General features: G+C 36.3%; 1 long non-coding RNA gene and 1 pseudogene across 1 annotated transcript in view; one reads left to right on the top strand and one right to left on the bottom strand.

Moving 5' to 3' along the window:
- LOC137227926 (uncharacterized) overlaps window positions 1-25,556 on the top strand; it is an 89,125-nt gene extending 63,569 nt beyond the window's left edge. Inside the window, exon 3 of the long non-coding RNA XR_010945058.1 lies at window positions 25,419-25,556. This is a non-coding gene — a long non-coding RNA (uncharacterized lncRNA). The remainder of the gene's footprint in view (window positions 1-25,418) is intronic.
- Window positions 1,348-3,885, bottom strand: LOC137227922 (solute carrier family 25 member 36-like; annotated as a pseudogene).
- Window positions 25,557-27,363: the final 1,807 nt, after the last annotated feature.

Raw genomic sequence — 27,363 nt, 5'->3', positions numbered from 1 at the left:
AGCCTGCACCCAGGAAAGATCAATGACCACAGATTAAACCCCCCCAGAAAAGCCTGTTCTCTCTAGGTGGGAAAAAAGCAATTTAGCAAGACAGAAAACTTTGACAATAACCACCTATTCCAACCAAACATCATGGAAAAACACAGGTGCTCTGCTACCCCAGTCAGCAAAGACTGAGTAGGGAGCCTAAATTTCCACTGTGATTTGGTAATAATAAGGCTTTATATTAAAGTTTATCTAGATCAAATTTATGTTATAATATGATTTTTATTCTAAATGTGTTGAAGTTCATTTCATGGCTCAGAGTATAATCTATCTTGGTGATTGTTCCATGTACACTTGAAAATAAATTTTGCTGTTAGGTGGGGTGTTCTATACATTATTCAGGTTTAGTTAGTTGATAGTGTTGTTTAGTTCTATAATACTTAATGATTTTATGTTTACTTGTTTTATCAGTTACTGAGGGGAGTATTGAAGTTTTCAACTGTAATTGTGGATTTGTTAATTTCTTTCAGTTCCATCAGTTTTTGGCTCATATATTTGAAGCTCTGTTGTTAGATGCATACTTTAATGGAGGATTGACTTTCTTATCATTATGTAGTGTCCCTTTTTATCCCCAGTATTACTTTTCTTTCTGAAGCTAACTTCATCTAATATTAATATACTTACTCCAGCTTTCATCTGTATAATGTTTGCATGGTATATCTTTCTTCATCCTTTTCCTTTTTATCTATATATGTCTTTGAACTTGAAGTAGATTTGTTGTTGATAGCACATATTTGAATCTTGCTTTTCAAAATCCAATTTGAAAATTAAATTCACATTTAATGTGATTATTTGTATGATTGGATTAAAACTTACTTTTTTTTCTAGCTATTTTCCATTTCTTCTCTCTGTTCTTTGCTGCCCTCCCCCTTTTCTGCCTAGAGCATTTTCAGTGTTTCTATTTTATCTCCTCTATTAACTTATTTATACCTCTTTAAAAATTTGTTTTAGTTGTTAATCTAGGGCTTATCATATGCATATTTAAGTAATAAATTTTCAAATGATATTATACTACTTCATATGTACTGTACAGACCTTCAACTGTATATTCTTTTTTTATTTTATTTTTTTGTTTGTTTTGTGGTGCGCGGGCCTCTCACTGTTGTGGCTTCTCCCCGTGTGAGCTCCACACGTGCAGGCTTAGCGGCCATGGCTCACGGGCCCAGCTGCTCCGCGGCATGTGGGATATTCCCAGACCGGGACACGAACCCATGTCCCCTGCATCGGCAGGCGGACTATCAACCACTGCGCCACCAGGGAAGCCCCTCAACTGTATATTCTTTTTTTTTTTTTCATGTATACTGAAATGACTACCACACTGGAGTTTAATTGTATAAGTTTCATACACCAGTATAGCAACATCCATAAATGAAAGTCTTTTAATTGAATTACAGCAAATATCTTCATAAGGGCCATACATTTAAAGTATTAAAAGGTGCAGTTGAACTCAACAGCAAAATGTAAAAGCTATATCCTGTTAACACGCTTAATCTGAATTAACTTGAATCTTTCTATGATTTACCATTCAAGAAATTCGGATGGAATAAATTCCTTATCCAAAGCAGTTTGTTCATTTATAAAACTGTAAGTTAATTAGGATCACTACCTGCCCAATCAGATTGCAGAGGGCCCTTCTTCTATAATGTTTATGCTGCCCCAGATATTTATAACGTCACCTTAAAAAAAGAAAACACCTTGTAAGGACAAAGCTGAAAATTACCATTTTCTCTACTAAATAAATGCAATGTATGCAGAGCTTCTGGAAATAATTCTAAGGTTCAAATTCTTAATGTGAAACCAAATAGAGAAAGATTCAGAAGCAGTAAATTTTTTCCACTTTAAGAAAATGATACTTAGGTATCACAGGGGATAATTCAAGTTCATAATTAATAAGTCACTGAAAAGACACTGCATTCATTCATGTATCACTAGGTTAGAAAAGATAAGAGGACATGCTCAAGTCACTGAAATGGCCAAGAATCAACATTTTACTGGTCGTGTCCCAAACTATTACCATTTGAGTTGATACATTAACAAACAATTTAAGTGTTCACATTATGCTAAACATAAAGCACCTGTGAGCAGTGGAAACCAAAATATTTTAAAGCTAAAAATAAACACATGTTTAGACACTACTTCATTTATCGTCAAAAACAGTGACTACTAATGCCAAATGATTAACTTTAAAATATAGTGCCAGATCCTCTCAAGGAAATGTGAAAATACTATTATCATTGTTATTTTTCAATTTTATAGGAATTATGCCAGAGTTAGAAATTTATGACTGTCAGTACTATCTTTGGATAGTTATACAGTTACAGATGGCTCTGTCTAGAAGACTGGAAAAGTGCTCATGGAATAAACACTATACTCTGATTGCCATAAATCAACAAAATGCCAACTGTGTCCTATGGACATGGTAGAGAAAATGGCAATTTTGAAGAACGAGCGCTTCTAAAGGCTTTTTCTTGGAGGCAGCCAAGGTTTTTTTCACATTACTAAAAAGACTAAGTAATGTGGTTATGATTACTTTAATTCCTACAACCAAACTTCCACTTAGGTATAGTTCCATGTTCCCACACTATTTTCCTTCTGTCCACCAAGCTGGCTTCGGTACTCCATGGTCCACTGTATCTTTTGGTCTTCCCTCTTTATAGTACAGTAGCCTGGTGGTGCTATCCATTGAGCAGGTAGACCACTAATTCATAGGTGTCCATCATAATGGCTGTGTTTGGAATCTATCTCACCAGATGAGTTGTCAGACCACGGTAAAGAGACCCATAGCCTTCTTCTTGAACAAGCAAAGACAGTGTCTGAAAAAAGGGTCTATATTTTGTTCCCTCCTCACGCAGTCTTGTTCTTACAACTTCATGTGGATATGCTATAGTTGTGGCACACGTTTTTGAGGTGGCAGCAGCTAGCATCATTCCCACAAAATCTGATGCTTCTTTTACAGACTCTTCTTCATTTTTCATTGTAGAAGCAATCTTATATTCCAGTAGTTTTTGCTTAATACTTTCATAAATAACAAAATGGATAACAGTCTCTGATATGCCAGCATATGAAGCAGACATGCCCCTATAAAATCCTCTAAGTCCATCTGTCTGATACACTTTATGGACACACTCAAAAGCGCCCATTCTCTTTTCCCCACGGTTCCTTGCATCAAGCTGTAACTGAGTCTTTATAAGCTAAATGGGGTTGGTCGCTGTGATTGCAGTAAAACCTTTCACCTTTTGCACTATGATCAGTAATATTGCACATCCATTTTTATGAAATATTTTGGATTATTTTGTATTCAGTTTCTTGTGCTCTAACTTGCCCAAGATCTCTCTTCATTGGTAAAGAGTATTTCACCACCCTGATCTTTAAGGCTTTACCTTCCAGCTTTAAAACTTCAATGAGTCAGTCAACAATTACTGCCATTGCGGCTGAAATCATGTGTACCTGGGTAGAATCAGGATCAAATAAACCATTCAACTTTTCCTTGCAGTTTGAATAAGCAGCAAATTATATTGCTCTGGAAGGGGCTGCCCCCACTAAATTGGGGCCTAATCCTCTAAACAGGGGACGAGGCCCTTCTTTTTCCAAGATCACCTTTAGACAATGGAGAGGTCCAGGAGACACTACTCGATTGACACTGTCTCCAGCCATGATGTTCAGCTGAACTTCAGAGATATAAAGTGTCACAGAAGATGACTGCAGCCGTGTTTTTACAACTTCCAGTGGACATGTCAGAATAGCTCCCACCGTACTGCCACATCCTCCGGCAAACAGATGCACCAGCGTATCCCTCTGGCTCATTCTCTCTCCCGCATGTCCTCTGGGCGCTGAGGCGGGACGTGGCCACCGCGACGGTCGCAGCTTCCGCCCCCCAACTGTATATTCTTAATTTCTCCTTCCCATCCTTTGTGCTACTGTCATACTTTTTCATATGCTATAAATATAGAATGCATTACTATTACTTTTGTTTTAGAATAATTGAAAATAAGAAAATGTTAATTTTATCTTCATTTATTCCATTTAATTTATTCTTGTTTCTTTCTGCTACATCCAATTTTCAGTCTGATATATTATTTCTGCCTGAAGAAATTTAACATTTTTTGTAGAGTAGGTATATTGGTAATAAATTTCCTTAGTTTTTGTCTGAAGGTATTTAGTTTTCCTTCATTTTTTAAAAAATTTAATTTAATTTTTGGCTGCATTGGGTCTTTGTTGCGGCACGTGGGCTTTCTCTAGTTGTGGTGAGCGGGGGCTACTCTTTGCTGCGGTGCGCTGGCTTCTCATTGCTTCTCTTGTTGTAGAGCATGGGCTTAAGGCATGTGGGCTTCAGTAGTTGCAGCACACGGGCTCAGTAGTTGTGGCACATGAGCCCAGAGCATGTGGGCCTCAGTAGTTGTGGCTTGCGGGCTCCAGAGTGCAGGCTCAGTAGTTGTGGCACACAGGCTTAGTTACTCCGCGGTGTGTGGGATCTTCCAGGACCAGGGCTCAAACCTGTGTCCCCTGCATTGGCAGGTGGATTCTTAACCACTGTGCTACCAGGGAAGTCCCTGTTTGTCCTTCATTTTTAAAAGATATTTTTGCTGGATAAAGAATTCTGGGTTGAGAGCAGTTGCACTCCTGGGTATATATCTGAAAAAACAAAAACACTAATTTGAAATGATATGTTCACTCCAATGTTCATAGCAGAGCTATTTACAATTGTCAATGTATGGAAACAACCTAAGTGTTCATCAATATATGAATGGATAAAGAAAATGTGGAATGTATATTCTCAATGGAGTACTACTCAGCCATAAAAAAGAATGAAGTTTTGCCATTTGCAGTAACATGGATGGACTTGGAGGGCATTATGCTAAGTGAAATAAGTCAGACAGACATATACTGTATATCACTTATATGTGGAATCTAAAAAATACAACAAACTAGTGAATATAACAAAAAGAAGCAAACTCAAAAGACAGAGAGAACAAACTAGTGGTTACCAGTGAGGAGTGGGAAGGGGGAGGGGCAATATAGGGGAAGGAGATAAAAAATGGTTATTATGGGATTATATGAAATCATGTGTGTGAAACTTTTGAAAATTGTAAAGCACTATAGAATTTAAAGACTCTTTTATTCAATTAAAAAAAATAAAGTGAATCCATATCAAAAGAGGGAGGCTTATTACCATGAAGAATATTTGCTGAATCAATAAATGAATTCAATATTAAAAAAAATAATTCTGGGTTGACAGTTTTTCTTTCAACATTTAAACGGTGTTGTCTTCTAGCTTGGATGTTTCTGATAGAAGTTTGTTGCAATTCTTGTCTTCATTCCTCTGTATATTACGCTTCTTTTGAAGAATTTCTCATTGTCTTTGTTCTTAACACTTTGAATATGATAGGTCTATATATTTTTTAAATGTGTCATGCTTGCTGTTCTCTGGACTTCTTGGATTTACTGCTTCATAACTATCATTAATTTGGAAAACTCTCATCCTTTATTTCTTCAGGTATGTTCTTCTGGCCCTTTTTTCTTTCTTGTCCTCTGGCATTTTGTTCAACAGCTCTTGGATGTTCTATTAAGATTTTTTTTCATTCCTTTTTTCCTGTTGGATTTCAGTTTGAGTAATTGCTATTGACTTTTCTTCAAGTCTATTTGTTCTTTCAAGTGTCAAGTCTATTGATGAGCAGTTGAAGGCATTCTTTATCTCTGTTACTGTCTTATTTATTTCTAGCTTCTCTCTGAAGAAATTACCCCTCTGATCTTAGATGTCTTCTGCCTTTTAAATTAGAACTTTTAACCTATTAATCAAAATTATTTTAAATTCTCTGCCACATAGTTCCAGTATCTGGGACAGAAGCTAGATTTTGCATAGGGTTTTAAGCTGCACTCAGAGTTGCTTATCACTACGTAAGTTTGTAGAGAAACATCACAGACCAGCAAGTTGGGCAGCTTGTTGGGAGTAAAATTGAAATAATAAAACAGAGGAAACATTCCGGCACTCTCTTTGTTAGAATTTTATTCTCACTAGAACACTTAAATGTGGTAAACCTAATTCCATAGCTCTAAACTCATAATCTCTTCATCACAAGAGCTTTATCCCTCCTCTAGCACTTAAACAAATGTTCTGAACATTAATTCAAGTATAATTTTTAAAGGAGTATATTATAGGTTCTTTTTGACCTAATTTGTTAAGAATGTTTCTTTTTTTCTGTCATAATCTTCCCTCACTAATTTCTACAGGCAATATGTCTTTAGAAAATGCTCCTAAGGCTACAACACATGGCCAGACAACTAACATCAAGATTTTTTCAAAATGCAGTGGTGCTTTTAGTTTTTGAAACAGTCAGCTGCAAAAATCATGTGGGTGGCTTTGAAGCATAAACATACACACAAATAATGTGACAGTTCTTTCCAAAAAGACTTGGAATATTTTGCTCATCTTGATATTGGGGAGTATGTTCTTCCTTTTTTTGACATGTGAATAATATAAGCTTTATTTCACAAGCTTTTCACCCTTCTACCCACCTGTTTATCCACTCATCCATTCGTTTATTCAACAAACATCTTCTGAATGCCCATCTGCCAAATACTTCATGAATAATACAAAGATGCTTCTTGCAGGGAGTTTATCATTTACTGGAGGAGATAAGATGTAATGGTAAGGAAGAATGATACACAAAGTGTGATGTTGTCACTGTTCCGTAGAAGAAGAGTCTATGTGGAACACCCGTTTGCCCTTTCAATTGCTAATTTCCTGTCCACATTCTCTCCTGTGCTCAGTTGCACAACTCAAACTCAATAAGAATGAGACTGTTGGTGCTCCTTTCATGTTCTCTGGGGTGAAAAATCTCTCCTTGATGTACATGCACAATCCCAATAATATTTATGAGAGCTCCTAGTGCCAGCAGGAGGCTCTGCCGCTGAAACTGTTGGAAGACACTTGAACAGCTTTTCAGTGAAGATTAATGGTTTCAGAAAAGAAAAAAAAATCTTGGTCTGTTAGCTGGAAGTTAACTCGAAGGGATATAACAGAAGAAAGCCAGCGAGGATACTTCACAAGCGAGGTGTGTTTGAGGAGTTTATGTTGGAACTGAAGCTTTGATGAATTACTTGTATAATGCTACTGACAGGAAGATGTCAAAGTTGGTGGATAACAACAGAGAAAATAATGAGAGTTACCATTCCAGAATGCCAAAGCACACCAACAATGCATTTCTCCAAGAGAATAGTAAGCAAATGCATTTCTTTGGGTTAAATTCATTTGCCAAGGCAGACTTAGAAAGAAAGCTGGCCAAGGTGGAACTGCTGCTGTAAAGAACATGCAGATTATACTTCCAATAATGACTCAGGCTTTCAAACTTCCAGTGAGCACAGGATCCTGCAATTAAACAGTTGCACTTTCTCTGTCTTTTTGGTCTTCCCCATCTCTCTGGGTTGAGAATCTAGATGGAAAAACACAGTGAAGAATGAAGTACATAGAACCTTGGTTCAGGAATTTTAATTATTTCCCAAACACATATTGTGTTTTGATCGTTCCTCAAAAACACTACTGAGACAAATTTCATTATTTGGTTTGCTTTGGAATATTACCTCTTCTTATTGTAACTGAGATGCTTACGCCTTCTTTGACATCAGGTTCTTATAAGGCCTTCTGTAAACTTTGATTCAACAGTTTGAGGCTATCTGCAGGATCCCTCATTCCCTCACTCATTTTAGTGGTCTGGAATCACAGACATTCTGCCACATTCCACATTATATAGAAAGCTGCAGGGAAGAACCAGACAGGGTGTCCTCATCTTTATGAGTAAAACAGCTTTCTCTATTACTTGCCCTGCTATCAACATAGTCTACCCGCTACCACTATAGCCATCACCCGAGACAGAATCTGTAGCCAAGTGTCCTCATCCTTCCAGAACAAGCTGTCCTACTGTCCTGGAGGGAAGGCAGTGTCAATATGGGTCTGAGCAGATAGTTAAATTGCCCCTCAGAGATGGTCTGGTATCTGTGGTTTTGACACATCTTTTTTCCTTCTGTTTTTTTTTTTTTTTCTCCTTAATTCATCAGAGTAAAAAATTATTCCTGAAGAACACATTTTAATATATACATGTAATACATTTACACTATATAAAAAATATATTTCTACAGGCTGTAAATCTATGTTTTCACTTGCATTTTGTGAACGTTAATGAGGTTAATACTCTTAAGAACAGGAATAAGAAATATTAGGTAGGCTTCGAATATCATATACTATTGGAAACTAACTGCATGTGAGGAGAGAATTATATTTTTTGAGGTTCGGATTTGGGCAAAGCAAGGTCTGAATGATTGTATTTCCCTGGATATTTCAACACGAAGTTGCTGTGACATATAAGAAGACTAGAAATTGTTTTGTAAGCATAATATGTAAATAACCATAACAGCAATAACAGTGATTATTTTGTACTATCACAAATAATATTGTACTATATGTTAAGATGTTTTTAACATGCATTATTTCATTTAATTTTCACAACTCTTAAGATTAAGTATTATTTTGTTAATACACATTTTATAGGCTTAAAAAAACGTTAAGTGATTTGCCAAAGTCACACAGTGTTGAAACTTAAAGTAAAGATATATCATCATAGAGCCTCATTAAATATCCCTTAACATCTACATTTCGCGATTTGTTGCTTGGTCAATGGCCCAGGGAAGGATTATTCACACACAAGTACTTCCAGATGCTGTGAGGAATTGCAGAGGGTGCCAGGCATGCATTGCTTTGGGTTCAGTGGGTTCTTTTTCTTTGCTCAGAAGGTCATTTATACCCTGAGGTTCATGTATCTACAACTGAGGGCATATTAACAGAACAGCTAAAATCCTGACAGTAAAATTGATGGTAAAAGCTTAATTTGCATTTTGGCAGTGTTTTAAATTCCTTTTTATTCAATTTAGTTTCGCTTTGTTTTCTTTGAACGTTTTTGGCTACATTTACTGCTCTATACTGAGAGGCTTGCTGATTATAGCTTCACGCCTTTCCTCAATTTACACTAAAATATTGTAGTTAAATTCCTGAGGTGCATTGAAATTTTGGATATTAATATGCCTACATTATTTCCAAGTTAAGTTTGTTTTTCCTGGTTTTAGAAGGCCTACAAAAATGGTAGTACCATTTACTGAAAAATGTTCAGCAAGTCCTCCTAACTCTGTTTAAAGGTTGCTTCTGAAAAGCAGAAAGTCCTTCACTGGGTCATATTTGAATCCACACACTCATCACAAGTTTTGGATCCAGCCCAGGGTTGTTAAGATTCTTTTCCTTTTTTAAAAAAAAAATTAATTAATTAATTAATTTTTATTTTTTGGTTACCTTGGGTCTTAGTTGCAGCTTGCGGTCTCTTTGTCATGGTGCTTGGGTTTCTCTCTAGTTGTGGCGCTTAGGCTTCTCTCTAGTTGTGGTGTGTGGGTTTTTTCTCTCTCTAGTTGTGGCACACAGGCTCCAGGGCACATGGGCTCTGTAGTTGTGGTGTGCGGGCTCCAGAGCACGTGGGCTCTGTACTTTGCAGCATGCAGGCTCTCTAGTTGAGGCACGTGGGCTTAGCTGCCCCGTGGCATGTCGGAACGTAATTCCCCGACCAGGGATCGAACCTGCGTCCCCTGCGTTGGAAGGCAGATTCTTTACCACTGAACCACAGGGGAGTCCCAAGGTTCTTTTCCTTGACTGGCACAAAGTGTTGATTAAAGTTCTGTTTGGCTTCCACTCAATGGTTGGCCAGCTTCCAGCAGCAGTATTCCTAGTCTATCTGTATGAGGACATTTAAAATATCATGTACTAGAGATGATACATATAATATCTAGAAGGTATTTTTAAGGAAGAAGGTCTTCCCACGTGAGCTATGCAACTACTTGCTATAGCTCAGGGTTTTTTCCTCCTCAGGCAGTTCCCTCACCTTTTCTTAGCCAGAGCTCATTTTACTTACTTATTTTAACATAATACATTATATTTATTAGCTATTTTGTTTATCGGTTCTTTCACTCATTTGTGATTTTGTTTCTTCCACTAGTCCTCATTTCTTGAAGCCATAGTCAGGATCTGGCCCAAAGGAGGTATATAATAAATATCAGCTGAATAATAGAAGTATTTTTTCTAACTTTATTGAGGAATAATTGACAAAATATAATATATTTAAAGAGTACAATGTAATGATTTTACACACACATATGTGCAATACTTTGTGGAATAATTACCAAGATCAAGATAATTAATACATCCATCACCTCACATAGTTAACTTTTTTGTGTGTGTTGTGAGAACACTGAAGATCTACTCAAGCAACTTTCAAGTATATGATTTTGTATTATTAACTGCAGTCACCAAAGTTTGTACTTCTTGACCTACATCTCCCCATTTCTCTCTCCCCCCAACCACTGGCAATCACCATTCTATTCCCCGTTTCTATGAAATTAACTTTTATTTTCTTTTAGGTTCCACACAGAAGTGATACCGTACATTATTTGTCTTTCTCTCTGGCTTACATTACTTAGGAGAATGCCCTTCAGTTTCATCCACATTGTTGCAAGTGGCAGAATTTCCTTTTTTTCTGTGGTTGAATAATATTCCATTGTGTGTGTATGTGTATATATATGTATATATATTTATATAATTTTTTGTTATATTCACTAGTTTGTTTTATTTTTTTTAGGTTCTACATATGTGATAATATTTAGTATTTGTCTTTCTCTGTCTCACTTATTTCACTAAGCATAATATCCTCCAGGTCCATCCATGTTGCTGCAAGTGGCATTATTTCATTCTTTTTATGGCTGAGTAATATTCCATTGTATATGTATACCACATCTTCTTTATCCATTCATCTGTCGATGGACACTTAGGTTTCTTCCATGTCTTGGCTATGGTAAATAATGCTGCTATGAACACTGGGGTGCATGTATCTTTTCAAATTAGTGCTTTTGTTTTCTTCCAATATTTGCCCAGGAGTGGAATTGCTTGATTATATGGTAGTTCTAGTTTTAATTTTCTGAGGACCCTCCATACTGTTTTCCAAAGTGGCTGCACCAATTTTTTTCCTACCAAAAGTGTACCAGGGTTCTGTTTTCTCCACATCCTCACCAATATTTGTCATTTGTGGTCTTTTTTTTTTTAAGTTTCTTTTTATTTATTTATATGTATATATATTTTTGGCTGCATTGGGTCTTCATTGCTACATGCAAGCTTCCTCTAGTTGTGGAGAGTGGGAGCTACTTTTTGTTGTGGTGCGCGGACTTCTCATTGTGGTGGCTTCTTGTTGCGAAGCATGGGCTCTAGGCATGAGAGCTTCAGTAGTTGCAGCACACAGGCTTAGTAGTGGCAGTATATGGGCCCTCGAGTGTGCAGGGTTCAGTAGTTGCAGTACGTGGGCTCAGTAGTTCTGGCTCGCGGGCTCTAGAGCACAGGCTCAGTAGTTGTAACACACGGGCTTTGTTGCTCTGCAGCACGTGGGATCTTCCCTGACAAGGGGCCAAACCCATGTCCCCTGCATTGGCAGGTGGATTCTTAACCACTGTGCTACCAGGGAAGTCCCTGTTTGTGGTCTTTTTGATGATAGCCATTCTGACAGGTTTGAGGTGATAGCTCATTGTGGTTTTGATTTGCATTTCTATGATGACTAGCAATGTTGAGCATCTTTTCCTGTGCCCATTGGCCATCTGTATGTCTTCTTTGGAAAATGTCTATTCAGGTCTTCTACCTAGTTTTTAATCAGCTTGTTGATATTGAGTTGTAATGAGCTGTTTATATATATTGGATATTAACCCCTTATAAGTCATATCATTTGAAAATATTTTCTCCCATTCAGTAGGTTGTCTTTTTGTTTTGTTGATGGTTTCCTTTGCTGTGCAGAAAATCCCATTTGTTTAATTTTGCTTTTGTTTCTTTTGCCTTAGGAGATACATCCAAAAAAATATTGCTGTGATTTATGTCAAAGAGTATGCTGCCTATGTTTTCATATAGGAGTTTTATGGTTTCTGTTCCTTAATCCATTTTGAGCTTATTTTTGTATATTGTGTGAGAAATTATTCTAATTTCATTCTTTTACATGTAGCTGTCCAGTTTTCCCAGCACCACTGATTGAAGAGACTTTGTCTTCTCCATTGTATATTCTTGCACTCCTTTGTCTTAGATTAATTGATGATGAGTGATTGGGTTTATTTCTGAGCTCTCTAATCTGTTCCAATGATATATGTGTCTGGTTTTGTGCCAGTACCATACTGTTTTGATTAGTGTAGCTTTGTAGCATAGTCAGGGAGCATGATTCTTCCACCTCCTTTATTCTTTCTCAAGATTGTTTTGACTATTCAGGGTCTATTGTGTTTCCATACAAATTTTAAAATTATTTGTTCTAGTTCTGTGAAAACTGTCATGGGTATTTTGATAGGGGTTACATTGGATCTGTAGATTGCCTTGGGTGGTATGGTCATTTTAACATTAATTCTTCCAATCCATGAACACAGTATATCTTTCCATCTGTTTTGTCATCTTTAATCTCTTTCATCAGTGTCTTCTAGTTTTCCAAATACAGGTCTTTTACCTTCTTAAATTTATTCCCAGGTTTTTTTTTTTTTTTTTGGTTTTTTTTTTTGACATGGTGTTAAATGGGATTGTTTCCTTAATTTCTCTTTATGATATCTTGTTTTCAGTGTATAGAAATGCAACAGATTTCTGTATATTAATTTTGTATCCTGCAACTTTACTGAATTCATTAGTGACCTCTAGTAGTTTTTTGGTGGAGTCTCTAGGATTTTCTATGTATAGTATCATGTCATCTGCAAACAGTGATAGTTTTACTTCTTCCTTTCCAATCTGGATTTCTTTTATTTCTTTTTCTTGTCTGATTGCTGGGGCTAGGATTTCCAATACTATGTTGAATAAAAGTGGTGAGGTGAGCATCCTTGTCTTATGCCTGATCTTAGAGGGAATGCTTTCAGCTTTTCACCAATGATTATGATGTTAGCTGTGGGCTTATCATATATGGCCTTTATCATATTGAGGTGTGTTCTTTCTGTACCTACTTTGTTGAGAGTTTTTTTTTTAATCATAAATGGATGTTGAATTTTGTCAAAAACCTTTTCTGCATCCATTGAGATGCTTATATGGTTTTTATTCTTCAATTTGTTAATGTGGTGTATCATATTGATTGATTTGTGGTTATTGAACCATTCTTACATCCCTGGGATAAATCCCACTTGATCATGGTGTATGATCCTTTTAATGTATTGTTGGGTTTGTTTTGCTAATATTTTGTTTTGGATTTTTGCATTTATGTTCATCAGTGATATTCGTTTGTAATTTTCTTTTTTTTTTTTTTTTTTGTGAATCTTTGTCTGGCTTTGGTATCAGGCTGATAATGGCCTTTTAGAATGGGTTTGAAGCATTTCTTCCTCTGCAAGTTTTGGAGTAGTTTCAGAGGATAGGTGTTAACTCTGCTCTAAAGAATGTTTGGTAAAATTCACCTGTGAAGCCATCTGGTCCTGGACTTTTGTTTGTTGGGAGATTTTTGGTTGCTGATTCAATTTTATTACTGGTAATTGGTCTGTTAATATTTTCTATTTCTTCCTGGTTTAGTCTTGGGAGACTGTACATTTATAGAAATTGGACCATTTCTTCTAGATTGTCCATTTTATTGACATATAGTTGTTCATAGTAGTCTCTTAAGATCCTTTGTATTTCTGTGGTGTCGGTTGCAACTTCTCCTTATTCATCTCTGATTTTATTGATTTGGGCCCTCTCTTTTTTTCTTGATGAGTCTGTCTAAGGGCTGATAAATTTTGTTTATCTTTTCAATGAACCAACTCTTAGTTTCATTGATCTTTTCTCTCTTTTTTTTTTTTTTAGTCTCGATTTCATTTATTTCTGCTCTGATCTTTATGATTTCTTTTCTTCTACTAACTTTGGTGGTTTTTTTTTTGTTGTTGTTGTTGTTCTTTTTCTAGTTCCTTTAGGTGTGAAATTAGGTTGTTTATTTGAGATTTTTCTTGTTTCCTGAGGTAAGCTTGTATTGCTATAAACTTCCCTCTTAAAAATGCTTTTGCTGAGTACCATAGATTTTGGATCATAGTGTTTTTGTTTTCATTTGTCTGTAGGTATTTTTTTGATTTCTACTTTGATTTCTTTAGTGATCCATTGGTTGTTTAATAGCATATTGTTTAGCCTCCATGTGTTTGTGTTTTTTTTGCAGTTTTTTTCTTGTAGTTGATTTCTAGTCTCATAGTGTTGTGGTCAGAAAAGATGCTTGATATACTTAAAGTTACTGGGGCTTTTTGTATGTCCTAGCATGTGATCTATCCTGAAGAATATTGCAGGTGCACTTGAAAAGAATGTGTATTCTGCTGCTTTTGGATGTATGTGTGTGTGTGTGTGTGTGTGTATATATATATATATTTAATTGTTGAATAATATTTCTGTGTTTCTCTGTGTGTGTATATGTGATATATATTTATCACATTTTCTTTATCCATTCATCCACTGAAGGCCATTTAGGTTATTTCCATATCTTGCCTGTTGTGAATAATGCTGCAATAAACATGGGAGTACAGATATCTCTTCAAGATATGGAATTTATTGATAGAAATATTTTTATAAATCCAATGTTGGCAAGAATGTGAGAAAATGAATGCTCTTATATTCTTCTGGTGGGAGTGTATATAGGCATGAACTTTATGGAGGGAAACTGACAGTGTGTGACAAAGTCCTTAACAGCTTACTCAAAAATTGTAGGGATTTATCCCATGAAAATCATCAGATATTTGATCAAAGATTTGTGGATCTTTGACACAAGACATTCATCACATTATGTATAATAGTTAAAAATTAAAAGCAACCAAAACGTCTGATATAGGATAACATGCAATTATTAAAAGTGATATTTTTGAAGATATTTAATAGAATATTAATGGTATTAGTAAAATGAAAACTATGCATATAATTGGATAATTTTGAATTTGTGAAAAAAATCACATATACACACATGTATTATTTGAAGAAAGTTGAGAACGAACACAGTGAAATGTTTAGAGAGTTTATCTCTGGGTGGAAATAGTATGTGTGATATTAATGCTTTTTTTTTTTTAATATGTTCACTATTCCCTCCAAAATTGTTTGCAATGAGTATATAATTTTTCCTGATTAGTTAAATGTGTTATATTAAAAAATAGCTTTGTAAGAATAGTAATCTAATATTACTTTGTAGAAAATATTTCTTCCGGTCCCATTGAACTTTGAATAATGATATGTATAAATTAGAAAGCCAAGATGGGATTTTAAAATTGCTTTGAACTATTTGTTGGCCACTAAACAGTAGAACATCAAACAGAACAAGCATGTCTCTAAAAGCATAGTAAAGTCCATGCGTCTTCCTTGTCTCTTTCAGCAGTGTAAGATAATTATATTTATGATTACAAGCAATTGTTTCATTAAAATATCAGCCAGCCCTATATTCTTGAATAAATCAAAATCTTCAACATGAAGAAAGGTTGGTTTAATCAAGTTATGCATCATATAGACATTGATCCTGCAGGGGCTGAACATCTGTCTATACCAGGTTCTGGTAGTTTTCATGAAAAGTAGGTCTGTTTGCAGCAATATGTGATTCATTTAAGGAAATGTGGTATTTTTAGACATGCCCTCATGGACTATGTGAATGACATTTTTGGTGCTGTTGGTGCATAACCTGTTGGAGCAGCCCTGAATGCTTAGGAATTTCATTGTCAGACCTGAAATGGACAATAAAGTTAAGGTCATGAGGACAGGTTTTTTAAAAAATAAATTTATTTATTTATTTATGGCTGTGTTGGGTCTTTGTTGCTGCATGTGGGCTTTCTCTAGTTGTGGCGAGCGGGGGCTACTCTTCATTGTGGTGTGCAGGCTTCTCATTGTGGTGGCTTCTCTTGTTGTGGAGCAAGGGCTCTAGGCACGTGGGCTCTAGAGTGCAGGCTCAGTAGTTGTGGCACAGGGGATTAGTTGCTCCGTGGCATGTGGGATCTTCCCGGATCAAGCCTTGAACCCATGTTGCCTGCACTGGCAGGTGGATTCTTAACCACTGTGCCACCAGGGAAGTCCATGAGGACAGTTTTTTTTTTTTTTAAAAAAAGGGAATTCCCTAGGGGTCCAGTGGTTAGGAGTTCATGCTTCCACTGCCAGGGGAACTGATCCCACAAGCCATGTGGCACGGCCAAAAAAAAAAAAACAAGGACAAACAAAAAAAACCCCACGTAACTGAAAATGGCTACAAATGAGTTAGAAACATCTTTAGATTATCAATGAAAGAAGACATCACTTAAATTTTGGTTATGATACTGAAGGATAGAGAGATGTATAATTGTATGAATAAATGTATACTGTTAAAAGTTAGCATTTTTTTCATTTACATTAAATTCACTGTTTCTACATTAAGATGTAATTGATTGCATTTTAGGATGAAAAACATGGTAATTGCTGGCATTTAATCGTTAGAATACTATTTCTTCATTTTGCAAGGGAGTAAGCAGAGCTTCAGAAATGTTGATTAACTTGTTGGAGGTCTCACAGCTCCTAAGCCAAGGTACTAATTCATCTTGGTCTGCGAGCTATGGGCTTACCCTATAAACACTACAACGCTTTGAGGGCACTTGACTCTTTCAAGGGCACAGAATTAGCTTCTTTTTTTTAATTTGTGACATGTGGGATCTTTTAGTTGCCGTATGTGGCATCTAGTTCCCTGACCAGGGATTGAACCTGGGCCCCCTGCATTGGGATCGTGAGTCTTTACCACTGGTCCACCAGGGAAGTCCCCATATTGGCTCTTCAAAGAGGCCTGTATCTCCAAGGATGAGCTCAAGGCAGAGGTCGCCCAGGGCAAGTGTCTGGGTGGGGAAAGCAGTGATAATAACCTCAATTCTGCCACCTGTGACTGTGAGAAATTTTCCAGGGAAAAGTTGGGTCAGATTTTCTGGTTTGGTTGAGTCAACAGAGTTAACCATAATAGGTGCAAAGCGTAGCTCTCTTCAGTTCCATGTTTGGAGCCTGGCCTCCCAGTAAGGGCCTTTCCACCCATGAAGGCAGAGCTTGCCAGATCATTAAGGCTTCAGCGGGGAAGGAAATTATCTAGTGTTTTTGAGTTAACTGTGTTCCTTGGGTCAGTGGTGCTGAACTATTTGGACTTAGATTTCATGTATTAGAGACACAGAGTTTTCCTGGCAACACTTGAAAAACATATTAAGACTTTGCCGCTTCTCTGTTCACGTGTTCACCAGTAGGACACACTGCAGTTCTGTGGCCTAAGAAGGGTAACTGTGTACACGGTATTTCTCATAATAATCCCCCCTTTGCTCACTTCTTGCTGTTTTTCTGCCAGCCTAACTTGCCGAGGATTCTCTGCTAGCTTTCTTTTTTTTTTTTAATTTTATTTTATATTGGAACATAGTTGATTAACAATGTTGTGTTAGTTTCAGATGTACAGCAAAGTGATTCAGTTATACATAGACATGTATTTATTCTTTTTCAAATTCTTTTTCCCATTTAGGTTATTAAAGAATATTGAGCAGCATTCCCTGTGCTATAGAGTAGGTCCTTGTTGGTTATCTGTTTTGTTTGTTTGTTTGTTTGTTTGTTTTTTGTTTTGTTTTTTATTCAAACGGAAAGTCACAAAAATTATAAACATCCTCATCAGTTCACTCTGTCCCGTGTGATTATCTTTTCATCTTGATTTTTGTTAGCACTTTTATGAGTTCATCAGTTTTCCATCAGAGTTCTGAAAATGCTTATTCATTCAGTTCAGCAGTATAGTCAGTTACCAGAAACGTGTACTTGTCAGAGTCTTTTCCATGAATCCCTTGAAGATGAAACCCTTTTATAGGAACATATTTGCGAAAGCATCAGAGTACACCCAGAACTGTCTGTAAATGACAAAAGACTTAAAAATGACCACGGTTAAAGATTTGATGAAAGTTCATAATAATGCAATTGACAAGGAAATTTAGTTATTTCTGAGATATACATTTTAAAGTAATAACTAATATTATGACTTATAACATTATACCAGAACATATAAGATTTTTAGAAATTTCATGTAATGTCTGAAACATTTATATTAACATATTTCCATACAAATAAACCAAAAGAAAGTTTAGTATTAGTTGTTTTGTTTGTTTGTTTGTTTTTTTATACAGCAGGTTCTTATTAGTCATCAGTTTTATACACATCAGTGTATACATGTCAATCCCAATCACCCAATTCAGCACACCACCATCCCCACCCCGCTGTGCTTTTCCCCGCTTAGTGTCCATACATCTGTTCACTACATCTGTGTCTCAACTTCTACCCTGCAAACCGGCTCATCTGTACCATTCTTCTAGGTTCCACATACATGCATTAATATACGATATTTATTTTTCTCTTTCTGACTTACTTCACTCTGTATGACTGTCTCTAGATCTGTCCACGTCTCAACAAATGACTCAATTTTGTTCCTTTTTATGGCTGAGTAATATTCCATTGTATATATGTACCACAACTTCTTTATCCATTCATCTGTTGATGGGCATTTAAGTTGCCTCCATGACCTGGCTGTTGTAAATAGTGCTGCAATGAATATTGGGGTGCACGTGTCTTTTTGAATTATGTTTTTTTCTGGGTATATGCCCAGTAGTGGGATTGCTGGATCATATGGTAATTCTATTTTTAGTTTTTTAAGGAACCTCCATACTGTTCTCCATAGTGGCTGTATCAATTTACATTCCCACCAACACTGCAAGAGGGTTCCCTTTTCTCCACACCCTCTCCAGCATTTGTTGTTTGCAGATTTTCTGATGATGCCCATACTAACTGGTGTGAGGTGATACCTCATTGTAGTTTTGATTTGCATTTCTCTAATAATTAGTGATGTTGAGCAGCTTTTCATGTGCTTCTTGGCCATCTGTATGTCTTCTTTGGAGAAATGTCTATTTAGGTCTTCTGCCCATTTTTGGATTGGGTTGTTTGTTTCTTTAATATTGAGCTGCATGAGCTGTTTATATATTTTGGAGATTAATCCTTTGTACGTTGATTCGTTTTCAGATATTTTCTCCCATTCTGAAGGTTGCCTTTTCGTCTTCTCTATAGTTTCCTTTGCTGTGCAAAAGCTTTGAAGTTTCATTAGGTCCCATTTGGTTTTTTTGTTTTTATTTCCATTACTCTAGGAGGTGGATCAAAAAAGATCTTGCTGTGATTTATGTCAAAGAGTGTTCTTCCTATGTTTTCCTCTAAGAGTTTTATAGTGTCTGGTTTTACATCTAGGTCTCGAATCCACTTTGAGTTTATTTTTGTGTATGGTGTTAGGGAGTGTTCTAATTTCATTCTTTTACATGTAGCTGTCTAGTTTTCCCAGCACCACTTATTGAAGAGACTGTCTTTTCTCCATTGTATATCCTTGCCTCCTTTGTCATAGATTAGTTGACCATAGGTGCATGTGTTTATCTCTGGGCTTTCTATCTTGTTCCATTGATCTATGTTTCTGTTTTTGTGCCAGTACCATGTTGTCTTGATTACTGTAGCTTTGTAGTATAGTCTGAAGTCAGGGAGTCTGATTCCTCCAGCTCTGTTTCTTCCCCTCAAGCCTGCTTTGGCTATTCGGGGTCTTTTGTGTCTCCATACAAATTTTAAGATGATTTGTTCTAGTAAAAAATGTAAAAATTACCAATGGCCGTAAAAAATGCCATTGGTAATTTGATAGGGATTGCATTGAATCTGTAGATTGCTTTGGGTAGTATAGTCATTTTCACAATGTTGATTCTTCCAATCCAAGAACATGGTATATCTCTCCATCTGTTGGTATCATCTTTAATTTCTTTCATCAGTGTCTTATAGTTTTCTGCATACAGGTCTTTTGTCACCCTAGGTAGTTTTATTCCTAGGTATTTTATTCTTTTTGTTGCAGTGATAAATGGGAGTGTTTCCTTAATTTCTCTTTCAGATTTTTCATCATCAGTGTATAGGAATGTAAGAGATTTCTGTGCGTTAATTTTGTATCCTGCAACTTTACCAAATTAATTGATTAGCTCTAGTAGTTTTCTGGTGGCATTTTTAGGATTCTCTATGTATAGTATCATGTCATCTGCAAACAGTGACGGTTTTACTTCTTCTTTTCCAATTTGTATTCATTTAATTTTTCTTTCTTCTCTGATTGCTGTGGCTAGGACTTCCAAAACTGTGTTGAATAATAGTGGCTAGAGTGGAAATCCTAGTCTTGTTCCTGATCTTAGAGGAAATGCTTTCAGTCTTTCACCATTGACAATGATGTTTGCTGTGGGTTTGTCATGTATGGCCTTTATTATGTTGAGGTCTTTATTATGTTCCCTCTATGCCCACTTTCTGGAGAGTTTTTATCATAAATATGTGTTGAATTTTCTCAAAAGCTTTTTCTGAATCTACTGAGATGATCATATGGTTTTTATCCTTCAATTTGTTAATATGGTGTATTACATTGATTGCTTTGTGTATATTGAAGAATCCTTACATCCCTGGGATAAATCCCACTTGATCGTGGTGTATGATCCTTTTAATGTGTTGTTGGATTCTGTTTGCTAGTATTTTGTTGAGGAATTTTGCATCTATGTTCATCAGTGATATTGGTCTGTAATTTTATCTTTTTGTAGTGTCTTTGTCTGGTTTTGGTATCAGGCTGATGGTGGCCTCATAGAATGAGTTTGGGAGTGTTCCTTCCTCTGCAATTTTTTGGAAGAGTTTGAGAAGGATGGGTGTTAGCTCTTCTCTAAATGTTTGATTGAATTCACCTGTGGACTTCTGTTTGTTGGAAGATTTTTAATCCCAGTTTCAATTTCATTACGTGTGATTTGTCTGTTCATATTTTCTGTTTCTTCCTGGTTCCGTCTTGGAAGGTTATACCTTTCTAAGAATTTGTCCATTTCTTCCAGGTTGTCCATTTTATTGGCATAGAGTTGGTTGTAATAGTCTCTTAGGATGCTTTGTATTTCTGCAGTGTCTGTTGTAACTTCTCCTTTTTCATTTCTAATTTTATTGATTCGAGTTGTCTCCCTCTTTTTCTTGATGAGTCTGGCTAATGGTTTATCAATTTTGTTGATCTTCTCAAAGAACCAGCTTTTAGTTTTATTGATCTTTGCTATTGTTTTCTTTGTTTCTATTTTATTTATTTCTGCTCTGATCTTTATGATTTCTTTCCTTCTGCTAACTTTGGGTTTTGCTTGTTCTTCTTTCTCTAGTTCCTTTAGGTGTAAAGTTAGATTGTTTACTTGAGATTTTTCTTGTTTCTTGACGTAGGCTTGTATAGCTATAAACTTCCCTCTTAGAACTGCTTTTGCTGCATCCCATAGGTTTTGGATCATCGTGTTTTCATTGTCATTTGTCTCTAGGTATTTTTTGATTTCCTCTTTGATTTCTTCAGTGATCTCTTGGTTATTTAGTAACATATTTTTTAGCCTCCATGGGTTTGTGCTTTTTACTTTTTTTCCCCTGTAATGCATTTCTAATCTCATAGCGTTGTGGTCAGAAAAGATGCTTGATATGATTTCAATTTTCTTAAATTTACAGAGGCTTGATTTGTGACCCAAGATGTGATCTATCCTGGAGAATGTTCTGTGTGCACTTGAGAAGAAAGTGTAATCTGCTGTTTTTGGATGGAATGTCCTATAAATATTAGTTAAATCTATCTGGTCTACTGTGTCATTTAAAGCTTGTGTTTCCTTATTAATTTTCTGGCTGGATGATCTGTCCATTGGTGTAAGTGAGGTGTTAAAGTCTCCCACTATTATTGTGTTACTGTTGATTTCCTCTTTTATAGCTGTTAGCAGTTGCCTTATGTATTGAGGTGCTCCTCTGTTGGGTGCATATATATTTATAATTGTTATATCTTCTTCTTGGATTGATTCCTTGATCATTATGTAGTGTCCTTCCTTGTGTCTTGTAACATTCTTTATTTTAAAGTCTATTTTATCTGATATGAGTATAGCTACTCCAGCTTTCTTTTGATTTCCGTCTTCTCTGTTAGCTTTCTGCCCTTCTGACTTCCAGTGCCAGGTGCTGTGTGTGCACAGGGCTCTGCTCCTCCTGCATGGGAGGCCAAGGTGCTTCTCTGCTAAGGCTACCTGAAGAGGTCCAGGGACATTCAGATCAAGAAGCAAGCCAGCCAGTGTCCTCCATGCAGCACAGCTGAGCACTCTGGTTAGAGCATGGGTCTGTGTGATCTCACTTAAGAGTTAAAAATCCAGTGAAAAGAGGTATTGGTACTCCTTCCTCTTCCTTCTCACCAAATAGATGTATTAGTAGGACAGGAAACATGCTAGTGGAAAATTACCACTTTGGGTGACATCAAGAGTGTTTTCCCTTAGATCAGCTTGGTGCTTTGTGACCACCTAGAGGGGTGTGATAGGGTGGGTAGGAGGGAGGGAGATGCAAGGGGGAAGAAATATGGGGACATATGTATATGTATAACTGATTCACTTTGTTATAAAGCAGAAACTAATACACCATTGTAAAGCAATTATACTCTAATAAAGATGTTAAAAAAAAAAAGAGTGTTTTTCCTTAGTTTGTGAAATCCATGTTTCTAGAAATAAGGCTTGTTTTTTGGTCAGTAATGCTTAGAAATAGCTGAATGAATCAAACCTGCATTGTTTCTTCTTTATTTAAAAGCTTACCTTGGCAATGACCAGTTTGAGTATGATCACAATGGTGCAAAGGAAAATTAACCCCTGTTTTACCTTGAAAGAGCTCCAACATATAGGTCCTACCATATTATGTGGTTCCCATTGCTTAGAGACATCAAAAATTAATGATTCATTTGTGGATTATTTCCTGGTTGATAGGAAACTATCTTGGAGGCATTTTTAAAAATAATATATTCAGGGGGAAAATTTGGCTGTTGTATGCTATCTACTAATAAGAAAAGGATGATAGATTAAACAACAGGTACTTTCCCAGGGTAACCATTAAATATGTATGTAGGACACAGCAAATAAGCACAATAAGAATGAGTTTTGACAAGTTAACAGCACAATTTATCTTTAAAGCGCTGTATAAAAACAAGCTAATTAATCCTCTCACCCTCTGTATGATAAAGTGAAAAAAATTGTTACCCTTCCTTTTTTGTTGTTCATCAGCCTCGTTTTATTTGAATAATTTTTAGTTTGAATGTGTTTTTGATCCTGCTTGATGTCTTCCTCAGTGATAGATTTATTGCTGCCCTCCTGGGAGACCCATCTGATGATGTGACACTCCCAAAGAAAAGATTAAGTCAAACAAAACTGGCTAGCCACTGCTTGAGAGCTCATTTATAACTTTCTGAAGTTGTAAATGAAGTGGAGCTTCACAGAGGCCCGTGGCTCCAGACAAGTAGACAAAATCCTACCATACATTTCTCCCTGGGGGGAAAGGTAAAAGTTAGATTTTACCTACAAGTGACTGCCATGATTGCACTAAACCATCGAGCATCATCCTGCTGACAGCCTGCCTTATATTTACAGAAGCTGACTTTGTGGCCAGTTTCTCAACTTACCAACTTTATCAACTTTTTCTCCCAGTATTATTGAGATATAACTGACATATAACATTGTATTAGTTTAAGATATACAACATGATGGTTTGATATATGTGTATATTATAAATGAGTAAGGGTTAGTTAATATCCATTACCTCACATTTCTTCTTGTGATGAGAACTTTTAAGATTTACTCTCTTAACAGCTTTCAAATGTGCAGTATTGTTAACAGCAGTCACCATGCTGTACCTTACATCTCCAGGACTCTTTTATAACTGGAGGTTTGTACCTTTTGACTACCTTCATTCATATCTACCCCCTCTCCAACCCCTGGCCTTTGGCAACCATGGTAACCACCAATCTCTTCTCTGTTGCTATTATTCATTTTTTTTTTTTTAGATTCAACATGTAACTGAGATCGTATAGTGTTTGTCTTTATCTGTCGGACTTATTTCACTTAGTATAATGACCTCAAGGTCCATCCATGTTGTTGCAAATAGCAGAATTTCCTTCTTTGTAACGGCTGCATAATATTCCTCTGTGTGTGTGTGTGTGTGTGTGTGTGTGTGTGTGTATCACATTTTCTTTATCCATTCATCTGTCAGTGGACACTTTGTTCACATCTTGGCTACTGTAAATAATGCTGCAATGAACATTGGAGGGCAGAAGTGGCATTGCTGGATCATATATATGGTGGTCCTATTTTAAATTTTTTTCATTTTTGGTAACTTTTCATTTTCATATAATTTTAAATATATCTGGAAAAGTTGCAATGATATTATAAAGAATTCCTCTAGATTCTCTACTTCGATTGTGCCAATTGTTTCGATTTTACCCCATTTGCTTTATCATATTCTCCTCTCTCTCTCTCTCTCCTTTTTTTTTCTGAATGTGAAAAATGGCAAAATATAACGTGATTTTCTCAGAATTCTGAGTATATAAGTGCTCAATATTTAAAAGATTGGTATATACTTAAAATAATATTATTGGGTTTTTTCTTCCTTTATTTTTCAAAATTAATTTTTATTGGAATATATTTGATTTACAATGTTGTGTTAGTTTCTGCTGTACAGCAAAGTGAATCAGTTATACATATACATACATTCACTCTTTTTTAGATTCTGTTCCCATGTAGGTCATTACAGAGTATTGAGTAGAGTTCCCTGTGCTATACGGTAGGTTCTTATTAGTTATCTATTTTATATATAGTAGTGTGTATATATCAATGAAATCACTATCTCAAAGAGATATCTGCACTCCCATGTTCATTGCAGCATTATTTACAATAGCCAAGACATGTGAACAACCAAAGTGTCCACTGACAGATGAATGGATAAAGAAAATGTGATACACATTTGTGTATATGTCAATCCTAATCTCCCAATTTATCCCTCCCCCCTTTTCCCCTTGGTAACCATAATATTGGTTTGTTTGAAAGACAAGACAGTAACAGCAGTAATATTTAATAGAGCCAAATAACTCAAGAATAAAAAACATATTTTGCATTTGAAGTAAATCTCTTTCATTTAGAGCTAGCTCTGCCACACAGTAGGTATTCAAGTATTCAGTGAATAAATGATTATAAATTATTTAAAAGCATAAGTATTCCAAAACTGTTTATATTTCTTCTTCTTAATATACTTTATTTCTGCAACAAGGAGATGGATGGGAGTAACCTTTTTTCTGTAATTTAGAACATGAGTGTTTAACCTTTCAAACTTGCTTAATAATACAAACCACAGGCAAGAAGTTATCTTTACATTAGTGAATTAAAACATTGTGTTTTTATTAACTTCTGCTTAAGCTTAATACTGCAAAAAGTCATCACATTCACAACTGTGGTAAGTCTTTCTTTACTTTTTCTTTATTTTTGGCCATACTGCGCAGCACCTGGGATCTTAGTTCCCCCACCAGGGATAAAACTTATGTCCCCTGCAGTGGAAGCACAGAGTCCTAACCACTGGACCGCCAGGGAATTCCCACCTGTGGTAAGTCTTAACTTAATTTCTGCCGGTTTGGATTTGGAATCAGGGAATGCACTTATCTTTAAGAAAGAAGAATATCATGACATAAAAAGTTTAAAATCTTAAAAGAAATCTGAAAGTATCTGAATCAGAAGAATTCCTTTGTCATTATTTCATCATTTTTGGTAAGAAAATGGGATGGGGTTACTTGTGTCAATGTCTTTTTTGAGAGGAATCTGTTATCAGTTGGATTGTAGAAATACTTTTTTGGGTCAAGGCACCTGTTTGGCATTCCACTTTCCTTCCAAGTAGAGCACAGTTAATTTTTATTAACAAAATTTTATTGTCAACATAATTTACCTATATTGTCCTAAGAAATTAAAGTATCATTAGATGAATATTCTAATTATGTCTATGTGGTCAGATTCTAGAAGACGCTGTGTTATTTGTGGTGGAGACACCTGTGGTGATTATTTTTATGTGTCAACTTGATTGGGCCATGGGGTGCCCAGACATTTGGCCAAACACTATTCTGAGTGTGTTTATGAGGATGCTTCTGGAGGGACTAACATCTGAACTGGTAGACTGAGTAAAGCAGATTGGCTTCCCTAATGTTGGGGGACCTCGTCCAATCGAAGACCTGCATAGAACAAAAAAGCTGAATAAGAGGGAAATTTACTTCCTGATTATCCAGCTGGGACACTGGTCTTCTCCTGCCCTTAAGTGGAATTTACACCATCAGCTCTTCTGGTTCTCAGGCCTTCAAACTTAGACTGGAACTACACCATTGGTTCTTTTGGGTCTCCAGCCTTGCTGACTGCAGAACTTGGGACTTGTCAGTCTCCATAATTGTGTGAGCCAATTCCTATCATAAACCTCTCTCTCACTTTCTGGTATCTAGAACCAATAGCCTATTGATTTGTTTTCTCTGCAGAACACAGACTAGCAAAACATCCTTTAGGGTACCTGCCCATTTCACAGTCACCCTCTTCCTTGGTGTCTGCCTTCCAACCTGCGTTGATCGGTTTTATAACCATTTTATCCTATTTGACTCTGTCTTCCAGTCACAGTTGAGTAGTCCAGAGGTGGACATCTGGCTCCAAGTGGACCTTTCAGATTATTTATCTCAAGAATTTGAAATTGGGCCTGAGAAAGAGGGAGAAAGCGTAGTTTCCTACTTGGCCAGCAAGTAACATTTAGACTTGGGAGCTGTGGGTGACTGTTTTGTCATGTGGGTGAGAAGCAGAGAAAGCTAGTCTGAAAAGAGAATAGAAATTGTCACTGGTAGAAAACAAAGAAGGGGCTCCTGACCCACTTCTCATTCCTGTTTCCATTACTTCCTCAAGCCTGAATGCTTCTTGCCTTTGGTTTCTTGTAATACCCCATTTCATACCCCTTCCTCTCCACCATGTATTTTATTTTTTACGTATGTTGGCTGATGTTGGTGTCTGTACTTGCATCAGTAGCCTAACTAATACATTGGCCAGGCTCATTTTTACTTCTTCTATTTGTTTGTTAACTAGAGCCAATGAGAAAATCAAAGAAAAGGTAGGGTGGAAACCTGTTATGGTGTAGCTCACTGAGGAGCAGCCACAAAACAGTCAGTTCTAGTTGGAAGCCAACATTTTCATGAAGTATCCTAAAGTGAAGCATGAATTTCTGTATTAAGAAAATACTGCACAAGCCAGTAGTATAAGTATAACTTAACTTATTTTTGAAATGTTGATTTGATACTGTCAGAAGAGACTACACTTGTACTGCAAGAATGAGTTTTTTCTGCAAATTATTTGGCATTGTGAATTCAGGGTTAAGGTTTTGTTTCTTCTTTGTTAGAGTGTTGATCATTATTTGTGAACATGTATATGAAA

This window comes from Pseudorca crassidens, chromosome 7, assembly GCF_039906515.1.
Source record: "Pseudorca crassidens isolate mPseCra1 chromosome 7, mPseCra1.hap1, whole genome shotgun sequence".
Lineage (NCBI taxonomy): Eukaryota > Metazoa > Chordata > Mammalia > Artiodactyla > Delphinidae > Pseudorca > Pseudorca crassidens.
Note: the sequence above shows the minus strand (reverse complement) of the source record. Positions and strands in the feature narration are given on the sequence as shown.